Here is a 10,395-nt window from a genome sequence, read left to right as displayed (position 1 = left end):
TAGTGGGAGTGGGTGGATAGGGGAGCAGAGGTGGGGGGGAGGGGTATAGGAAACTTTCGGGATAGCATTTGAAATGTAAATAAAGAAAATAATAACAAAAAAAGGGAAAATATTTTAGAAAAACTATGAAGTAAATATTCTAAATTTCAATTTTATCATTTATGTAATAAAAATAATAGTTCCCATACTGGGATCACAATGTTTGAAATACAGTTGTGCTATGAATATTCTTTTTTGTTCTCTCAAATGTGTTTTTTCAATAGTTTCAGAGAAAACAACCTGGATTGCTACTTAGAATAATAAAATTAACAGTGGAGGATAAGTGGTGGTTAGTAAAATTCTATAGTATATACTTTAACATGTAAGTATACACATAAAAATACATGCACGTCAGTTAAAATTTCTGTGTCAATTACAACTTCTCACAGGAGTTAGATTAGGATTCTTATTTTAAGTACTGATACTTGCCCATAACATTATTGCTTCTTCACTGAGATGAAGGCTGGGTACAACCTGGCATGAGAGTATATGCTGTTCTGTCCAGAAGAGAGATTTGCCCTCTCCTCTCCTGTCCTTACTGACTCCCAGCTTCGGCAAGGAGTTAATATCCATCAATATAATTGAAAAAACTGCTACAGAAGCTGAGTAAAGAGTGGTAATAGCCAGTCAGAGAGATGGAAGAGACAGCCTTTCAAAAGGACCAAGGTAGACAATAAAGAGCAGTATGGTTAAGCTCTCCACTACGTTAGGTGTTGCAGAGTGCCCTCATGCTTCTTATAGGCCCGAGGGTTGACTCTGTGTGTGTGTGTGTGTGTGTGTGTGTGTGTGTGTGTGTGTGTTTCAATATTGAATGCTCTTCTCACAGCTGTAGACATGCATTATCTCTGTCCTTATCTATAGAAAAGGCCTTTGGCTAGGTGAATTTCACTGCCTGACAGCATGGATATAATTACTTAATTCAAGCAGTATTACCAATGAAAGTTTTAAAGATATGTTTCCCATAAATGCTGCTTTGTTTTAAGTAATGTAAAATTAAAGCAAACCAGCAACCAAACCAAAACCAAAACCAGAACCAGAACCAAAACCAAACCAAAATCAAAACAAACAAACAAAAACCTCAAAACCTGACTAGGAGCAAAGATGAAATCATCATGTGAATAACTAAATGGATCCATCCATAACGACAGTATTGAAGAGTGAACACAATGAAAAGACTCAAGAGACAAAAAAAATCACTGTGAGATGTGATGGAAAATAGATCAGGGTTGATGAAGCACTAATCAATCATGTGATCTCAAGCTTTTCTCTAGCAATGGATGCCAATAGTTTTGCCTTAAGGTCATTGTTAGAGTTTCTTCCAAGAAAAACGTAAATAGCACTTCTTTCACATTAAGAGGAAAAAAATGTTTTCTTTCCCTTGATTCCTTGATGTCAACTGATCTATAAAAATCTGTTATTTCTCAAAATATTTAAGCTGAATTTATCAAAGGTATTTTTTCTTTGTCTTTTCCCTGAGACTGGAGAAATGAGTCTTGATATTTGTCCTGTTTTTTTTTTTTTTTTTTTTATCATGGAGATTACATTCCTCCAACTGAACAGCTTGTTCATATGAAACCACAGGGCATAAGATAAAGAATATCCCCTTTCTTAGAATTCTCATCTTCAGCAAATCCATGACAAACATAATGAACACGACACTAACACAAAATAACACTAGGAAGCTCATTTCAGACACTGGGGAGATCAGCAATCCCTACCATAGTTTTTCTCAAAGTACCCTTCAGAGTACAGATTCAGTTATAGCTGGCAATTGGCTTGATTACATACCAGTTTGGGGACACAACTATTGAATTATAGGTTTAGAATTTAGCAGGCTTAACACGCAAAAGTAATCAACAGCAGGATTCCATGAGCTGCCAAGGAAACTGGTTCTGTGCATACATACTGAGTGATGGGGGAAGGAACAACCTGGTATTGGGAAGATTAGCACTCATAGATTATAGGAAACCTTTCAGAGAGTCCTGGATTAGCACTAAGCCTCTGTGCTAACAATTTGATGTAATACAGCAATTTTCCAGCAATAGCACCTAGGTCTTTCCAAGCTACACAGCTGGCAATGGAGAATGAGGATCTGTCAGGCCACAGCTAACTACTATCTGGGATCTGCCCTTCATTGACTAGCTTTATCTGAGATGAGTGTGAGAAGCAAGCTAATGGAAAACAGAAACATCAGAAGCTAGGACAGAGACTACTTAAGGGAAAAAAAAACAAAGGTATAAAAAATATATTTAGTCCTCCTTCACATAGTTTTTCCATAAAACATTTTTATAATATAAAACATCATGTTCTTGGTCCTGTGAAGACTCTACGCCCCAGTGTAGGGGAATGCCAGGGTAGTGAGGTGGGAGTGGGTGGGTGGGGAAGACCCTCATAGAAGCAGGGTGAGGGAGATGGGATAGGGGATTTGCAGAGGGTAAACAAGGAAAGGGGATAACATTTGAAATGTAAATAAATAAAATGTCCAATAAAAAAATTTAATCAATCTATTGATTTTAGAAAAAAACTTACTTTTAGAAAATTGCACGTTTTAATAAATCAATGAGTAATGGCTAAATAAAGGGAAGACAATATGTCAATAACACAACAAGTATGATTTTCTTTTACTGAGAATTAGGTTCTGGGCACCAAGGATTGGGAATAGGTGTATAAAGTGTAAAAGCAACTATTGGGTTCTGAAAATCTCTTGGCTGTTTAACCTACATGATAGCATAAGGCACTTGGATGTTTGGAAGTGTTAGTTACTATTCTAGACCATTTCTTCCCAAAGTATTTTGAAGTTTCTGAGCAAAATCACTCAGTAAGGTTCGCAGCAATTTAAGGGTGAAATGGTGAATACTGATTGTGCCCACAGGTCCCTTCCCCAGGAACGGTGGATATAAGTAGTTCCAAACTGTTTGGACAAAGTGACAATCAAGGTATATTTGATTTTCCTTAGCTATTTGTGGCATCCTTTATATCGGAGCATCATTTAGTAGTGAGAGGTAGGTTGTAGTGTGGATTAATGAGACAGAAGAGCTGAGGATAAAGCCCCAGTTGTTAATTTAGGAGATAAAATTAAAGAAGACATGTTGACATTGGAAATGGAATACTTCCGTTAAACATGGTTTCTGCTGACTTTGCATCCTTGGATTCATTTTTGGCAGCAATAACAAGATGAGAAACATGGTCAAACAGCCATCAGGAGCATGCCAGAGTAGGGAAATCATATGGACAGAGATTTTACATCTGAAGACAGGAGCTTTAAGTACCTAGAGTACTTCCTCAACATTGATTTTCTAAGACACACTGAACCAGGGTGATGCTGTACATTTCTGGAGTTCCACATAGACATCTCTGCTATGTTTGTATTTTCTTAGCCAGAATTCAGATGATTATTCTCCTTAAGATCTGTTATCTTGACTCATTGAGCTGCTCCATTATGTCTTCTTTAAACTTTCTGAATTTTTGATGATTATTCTTTTCAATTCTTTTTTCTGAAATTTATATAGGTAATTTTTACTGGCAAACATTTCTACAGGCCTGTCTAAGTTAGGGTTTCTATTGCTGTGAAGGACTAAACAGGAAGTCTGGGAAGAAAGTGTTTACTTTGCTTACAATTCCAAATTGCTGTTATTAATTGAAGAAATTTAAGGCAGGAACTCAAACATGATAGAATTCTGGAGGCAGAAGAATATGCAGAAGCCATGGAGTGGTTCTGATGACTGGCCTGCTTCCCATGGCTTGTTCAGTCTTCTTTCTTTTACAATCTGGGACCACAAGTCCAGAGATAGTGTTGCTGAAATAGGCTGGGCCCTCCTCCATTGACCACTAATTAAGAAAATGCCCTATAACTGTATCTTACAAAGGCATTTTTAAAATTGAGTTTCTCTCCTTTCAGACATCTCTAGTTTGTGTGTTAACTTTATATAAAACTCTCCCACCCAAGGATAATATGTTTTGGAGGAGTGATTCTGGTTTGTCCTTTTATATTTTGTTTGTATTTTTCTGGTGAAATCTGGGTGTGTGAGCTTCTTTTGTTATTTCTCTATCCTATGAGGACAGAAAAGAGTGGGGTAGAAGAGAATATGTGTGGGTGAGTTGGGCCTACATGGGTTTACATGGCATGAAGTCAGGTGGTTAGAAAGGCCTAGGTTATTATACATTGTGCATTTCCTAGTCCAACACTGTACTGGAGCTGGGGTAGAACTATGAAGTAGGAAGAGGTTATGGAGAGGAAGATAGGATGAGAAAGCCTCATCAGACTAGCCACCAGAGAATGGTGTAAAGGAAGGCTGGGAAGAAAGCTTGGATGTGATGTGGAAGGAACCTGTAATTCAGAAGATACAAGTTGGATCCCGGTAGAAGCCAAGAACTTGGTAGTCCCTCAGAAGGTTGTGCCTAGACACCGAAATATATTAATAATTAATGAACAAAGACTCCATTAACTTGACAGAGAGTAAGAAGGAGAGGTATATGGGAGAGTTTCCAGGGAAAAAAAGTGAAGAGGAGAATTACAGAATATATTATAGTCTCAAATAAAAGAAATAAAAAAGAAAACTTAAGGCAAATCAACCATTCTTGAAAATTTATGACTGTTGCAGGTTAGAAGCCAGCAACTGAGCTTGTGAACATTCTTTCCCTTGAACACTGTGGAAAAGAAGACAGGAATTTTGTTAGAGCTGAGGAAACACACTGTGAAATGCCATCTTCTGGGTGTCATGGCTATTAAATTCATAAATTTTCAGAACCATTTGTTGTTACTTGCACAGGATCTGCACTAGGTGAAGCTAGCTGAAATACTGACATAGGAGTTTTACATTATCTCTAGGCCTCATACATAATAAGGAAATATTGGCAATTAATAGCTATTGAGAGAGGACCATTCTTGCTTGAAGGTATGGACAGTGTTAGATTTCCCATGCTACAATGAATGACATATTCCTCATGCATATATGGCAGGCACTAACAACAAGTAGGTTATCCATAAATAAAAATATATATATGAAACTGGGAGGGGATGGGGTATATGAAGCGAGTAGGATGGGAAATTGGGGGTGCCTATTATTATATTTCATTGTATACATACACAAACTTTACAAAGATGAACACCATTTAAAGACTCTTTTTTTATTTCCTTGCCTTTTTTTTTTTCAAGACATGGTTTCTCTGTGTAGCCCTTGCTGTCCTGGAACTCACTCCATAGACCAGGATGGCCTTGAACTCACAAATCTGCCTGCCTTTGCCTCCCAAGTGCTGGGATTAAAGGCATGTGCCACCACTGCCCAGTGATTTCCCTGTTTTTTTATTCTATACTCATATATTTTTTCAGACCTATTTGGGCTTATATGCTGTTCCAGTTTCTTGTCTTTGTTACCAAATACCAAACACAGAAAACTATAACAATAAATTGTTTAGTTTGGTTTCACAGACTTCACTCCATGGTTAATTGGACCCACACAACCAGGCAAAACAACATGGTGTTGGAAATGTGTAGAAAGATATTTCCCCACACATTAGAAAAGAAACAAGAAATAAGGAAAATACTAAAGATTAAGTATAGTCTTCAGAGGCAAGAGACAGTGACTTACTTCTCCCAATTAAGTTCTACCTCCTAAAGTTTCGAAAAGCTCCCCAAATAGCACCACCGGCTGAGAAGCAAACATGACCACAGCATCCTGGGGATTGTACTAGCTTACTTGTTCATTTTTCATCCTAAGAGCTTATAACAGAACTGAGGTAGGCTGGAATATGTCACTGATTCCAGTAAATGCAAATTCTGTGCAGCATGTACCTTGTTGCCTTCTGCTTCTGATTCAAGTGGATGATTGGACCCAACTTGTGACTTCTTCCTCAGCCCTGAAGCCTCCATCTTTCATTTCCAGATGTCTTATTTTGGTCGCCCTCCATTCCTCCAATTTGTATACCATGCAAGGGTCCAGCAATTCCACTCATTTTCATTATCTTCACAATCACATTTGATCCATTAACCATATCTCCTCATTGGCAAACTCTAGGAGACTAAAGGGGCCACCACAGCTACTTTGTTTTCAACAGGCTGAGTATCTCAGGAAACACAAGCAAGTTGGAGGTACTGTCATCACAGGACCATCCTTGGCTTTGATGGCAGGTAGGGACTAAAAGAGACTCTACAAAATATTTATCCAAAATTTTTCCACTTCCTATTCAGACTTATCTTTATATCCAGGTCTGGTTGAGTAATCTGAGAATCATAGAACATATTCTCCATGTATATACTTGTAAATGTCCCATCTGGAGGATCTGCTTGACTTTTGGTATTCCTTTGGCACTGCTAAAAAAAGAAAGAAAGAAAGAGCAAAAGAAAGAAAGAAAGAAAGAAAGAAAGAAAGAAAGAAAGAAAGAAAGAAAGAAAGAAAGAAAGAAAAGAAGGAAGGAAGAAAGAAAATAACATAAAAATAATTTTTGTTACTCTCCACATTTACCATGCTATAAGAAATCACTGACAAATTTCCACAATCAAGAAATTAAATAATAAATACAAGATAAGTTTCCTTGCTAAAACCCAAAGAAATAAGAGTAATTTTTCTTTTCTCACAGCCATCACTATGAATATAACAACACCTACTCTGAAGCATTTAAATTGTTGTAGAAGTTTGGTGGGGAGACAGGCTCATTTGGTGGTCTTCCAGGAAACTAATTGCCCAGAGAACTGGTGTCAGTGTACGGTGACAGCAGGCATGCTCAATATACTCCTCTTTAGTGCAGGTGGGGAAGTGAGAGTTGCAGCTTTTGCTCATCTTTCAGCTTAAAGGATTAATTTTTTCACTCAGCTGGTAGCATTAATGATCAAAGCATTTCTATTTTTTGCCAAATTTTGGAATTTAATCTACCCATCTGGATCTTTTGGAGATGGTTTCTGAGTGCTTTAAATCTTAGCTCCTAAATGAATCTTCAAACAGCAGATGTTAAAATATGTAAAGAACAAACATGAGTTTTCACCTGCCTGCACATTTTAACATTTCTACTTGCATTTATGTATGCCATCTCTATACCTCCTAGACGTGCTTTCTCTTTATATGTTTTATCCAATTCATTAGATATGTTTAGAACTGGATCTCAAACATAAATTCCAAGAGAACTCTGAGTGTTAGAATCTATAAAACTCTCATATTTTCTTCATAGCCTATTTTTAAAGAAACAAAGAGGTAAAAATGATAGGAGCAGAGCAGGAAATATGCTTCATTACTATAATTCCATCAACCTGATATCTTCACTCTTCCTCTCTTTTCAAACTCGTTTGCCTACCATGCCACTTCCTAACACATAGAGCACCAGCATTTATTGCTAAGATCTCCCCATTTCCTTCGCATGGCCAGACATCCTTGGTTATTGGCATGAAGACAATCCAGGTCAATAAATAGATTAAAACACTGAAGTGAACTGAATACGAAACTGAACAACTCAATGACCCTATTAAATCTGAAGGAAAGCCTCACACTTAAAGTGGATCAATCAAATAGAATAGCAGAATGCAAAAAAAAAAAAAAAAAAAAAAATAGAGGATCTAGACTAAATACACAAGAGCTATTAAAAAATTTAAAAACACAGGGGAAAAAAGCACATAAGAAGTGTGGGATAGTATAAAAAAGCCCAAATGATAAATTTATAATCATAGATAAGGGAGAAGAACTCCAGGTATAAGGTATAGACTCAGTCTTCAATAAGATAATGAATGAAAACTTCCCAAAATTAAGGAAGGACACATCTACCTAGATACAAGAGGTACACAGAACACCAAATAGATAGGAGCAGAAAGTCAAATCTTCATGGCATATGATAGTTTAAACACTAAGTATATATCACCAACGAAGTATATTTTAAGTTGCAAAAGAAAAAACAGAAGACACATATAAAGGAAAATTCATCAGGATAACATGATTTTTCAGTAGAAAATTTCAAAGCAAGAAGAGCCTGGAGGGGCTGGTGAGATGGCTCAGCGGGTAAGAGCACCTGACTGCTCTTCTGAAGGTCCTGAGTTCAAATCCTGGCAACCACATGGTGGCTCACAACCATCTGTAACGAGATCTGACTCCCTCTTCTGGAGTGTCTGAAGACAGCTACAGTGTACTTACATATAATAAAGCTTTTTTTTTTTTTTTTTAAAAAAAAAAAAAAAAAAAGAAGAGCCTGGAGCAGAGCATTCTAAGTTCTAAAAACTACAAGTGCCAACCTGCACTAACATATCCAGTGTGATATAAATAGCCTACAAATATTTTATAGCCAACAAAGCAAACATATAGACCATGGTATCAGATTCATCAAGGCCCCCAAAACATTGCTTCCTCCTTGGCCCACATCTAAAACTAAAGACGATCCTGTGGATCTTGTTTGTTCTTGAGACAGTGTTTTATATAAGCCAGGCTAGCCCCAAACTCTTATCTAGCTGAGGTTGACCCTGAACTTCTTTCTGATACTCCTGCCTAGTTTACATTCCTGGGATGGAACCGAGGACTCCCTGGCAGCTGCAGCAACTCTTTGCTCACTGAGCTCTGTCCTCAGCACCTCCTTTTTTGTTTCCTTTTTTTTTCCCCCTAAATCTTACTTTCCACATTCACTATGATTCTGTGTGGCACACATAGAGCTTCTTGCTATCTGTGAGATTATTCAACCGCATGCAGAGTCTGAGATCCAAGAACACATCTGGGTGAAGAAGAAGTCTTTTCCTAGACCAGAAGATTCAAAAAAAAAAAAAAAAAAGCCTCAAATGAAAATGAAAGTAAAGGACCCCAAGGGGATGTTCATTTGGGGCCAAGAAGTGTAGGTGCCAGGTAAACTCAGGGTGGCTTTTTTCTCTTGATCTGGAAGTGTGAGTAGCTCTGGAGCAGATTTTTTCCAGGGCTGATCTTTGGGAATGGACAAAAATTCTAGCGCATCTGTGGAGAGAGGGGTGGACTGGGTGCTGGAGGAGACACTGCACACTGAGGAAGGCAGTAGGGTGATGCTGGAGATAGAAAAGGCCAGTGGGAAAACATGATCTTGTTGGTCGCTTCCTGAGTGCCTCGTTCAAACTCTCGTACTTCATCCATTGTCATGTACTTGTCTGTGCATGGCTCTCTGTCATCCACAGTGGAGGAGTGCCGACTGCAAATTTTTATGTTGGTTTGCTCATGCATGTTTTTCTCATATTCCTGAACATCATCCATTATCATATCGCACCACTCATCAACCCACACAAAGACCTGTCTGTGTCCAATCAGCAAGATGTCTTGTGCACAAATTGTTCCACTCGGGTCTGAAGTCCCCACACCTCGAGCTTGACGGTTACCAGCTTGTAGCACACGATGGGCTGATGGTTGTCTCTCCAGTCTTCTCTTAGCTGTCCTTGGCCTGTCTTCTCAGACTAAGTGTTTAGGATCCTCAGATTCTTTGTAGTAGCATTCTGGAAATTTCATCACAGGTGATAAGAATCATACTTCTCTCTCAAGGTCTTTGGTGACTGTCAAATACTACTGTGGTTGTCTTCGAACTTAGTTTCTATGTGGATGGACAATTTCGGCAGGAAGGAACAGGTGTATTCTGTAATGGTGTATGGGTAATAATTCCACACCTTCTCAGTCACATAAAACATTTTGGGAACTACAGCTCTGGCCCAAGTAGGCAGTTTGCTGTTGAGATATACTCGCTTCTCATTGCCATGGTGGGGGTCCTCAAAGGGCTCATTCTGCACGACCTCTACCCTTTCTCCCCACTCACTCCGATCATGGCCCTGTTTGCTGATGATATACAGCTGTCCGATTTTGCAGCCATCCACGGTGAGCAGCATGCAGATTCAGTACTCCTTCAGCAGCAGTTCCTGCCAGCTGCAGACCTCGGGAAAGAAGGGGCATTGAAACATGTGAGCAAGCCTGGAGCCCAGCGGAGGGCAAAGATGCTGGCAACTGGCGAGCAAAGCAGCCCAGGTGGTGTGCTCAGCTCCTAACTGCCACCCGCCTGGGAGCTTGTCAAGCTTCTGGTCCCAGTGTCTGTGACTCTCCTGCCTACTTCCTAGCAGAGATCATTCCTCTCGGTATGCTAACAAAAGCATTTTATTCCCATGTTCTGAACCAGGTTTTGCTAAACACTCTCTGACAATGGCTGGGTGGGAGGTAATCCGGATTTTGTGGACACTGTTTTAACTGCGAAATTCTACAGATGTGGTTGTTCCAGTAAACCTACACCAGGTTCACAGATCATCCTTTGTAAACATTTGTTGAAACTGAGTGACACTGCCATCCTCTCTGCCAACCTGTCTTAGTTTCTGTTTTATTTCTGAGAATAGACACCATGACCAAGTCAATTCTTTTCAAAGAAAGCATTTAACTTGGGGCCTATTTATAA

General features: G+C 38.8%; 1 pseudogene; it reads right to left on the bottom strand.

Annotated features, from left to right (window-relative positions):
• Window positions 1–8,778: 8,778 nt before the first annotated feature.
• Window positions 8,779–9,913, bottom strand: LOC110321977 (annotated as a pseudogene).
• Between the last annotated feature and the right edge of the window lie 482 nt (window positions 9,914–10,395).

This window comes from Mus pahari, chromosome 5, assembly GCF_900095145.1.
Source record: "Mus pahari chromosome 5, PAHARI_EIJ_v1.1, whole genome shotgun sequence".
Lineage (NCBI taxonomy): Eukaryota > Metazoa > Chordata > Mammalia > Rodentia > Muridae > Mus > Mus pahari.
This window is presented reverse-complemented; position numbering and strand designations above follow the sequence as displayed.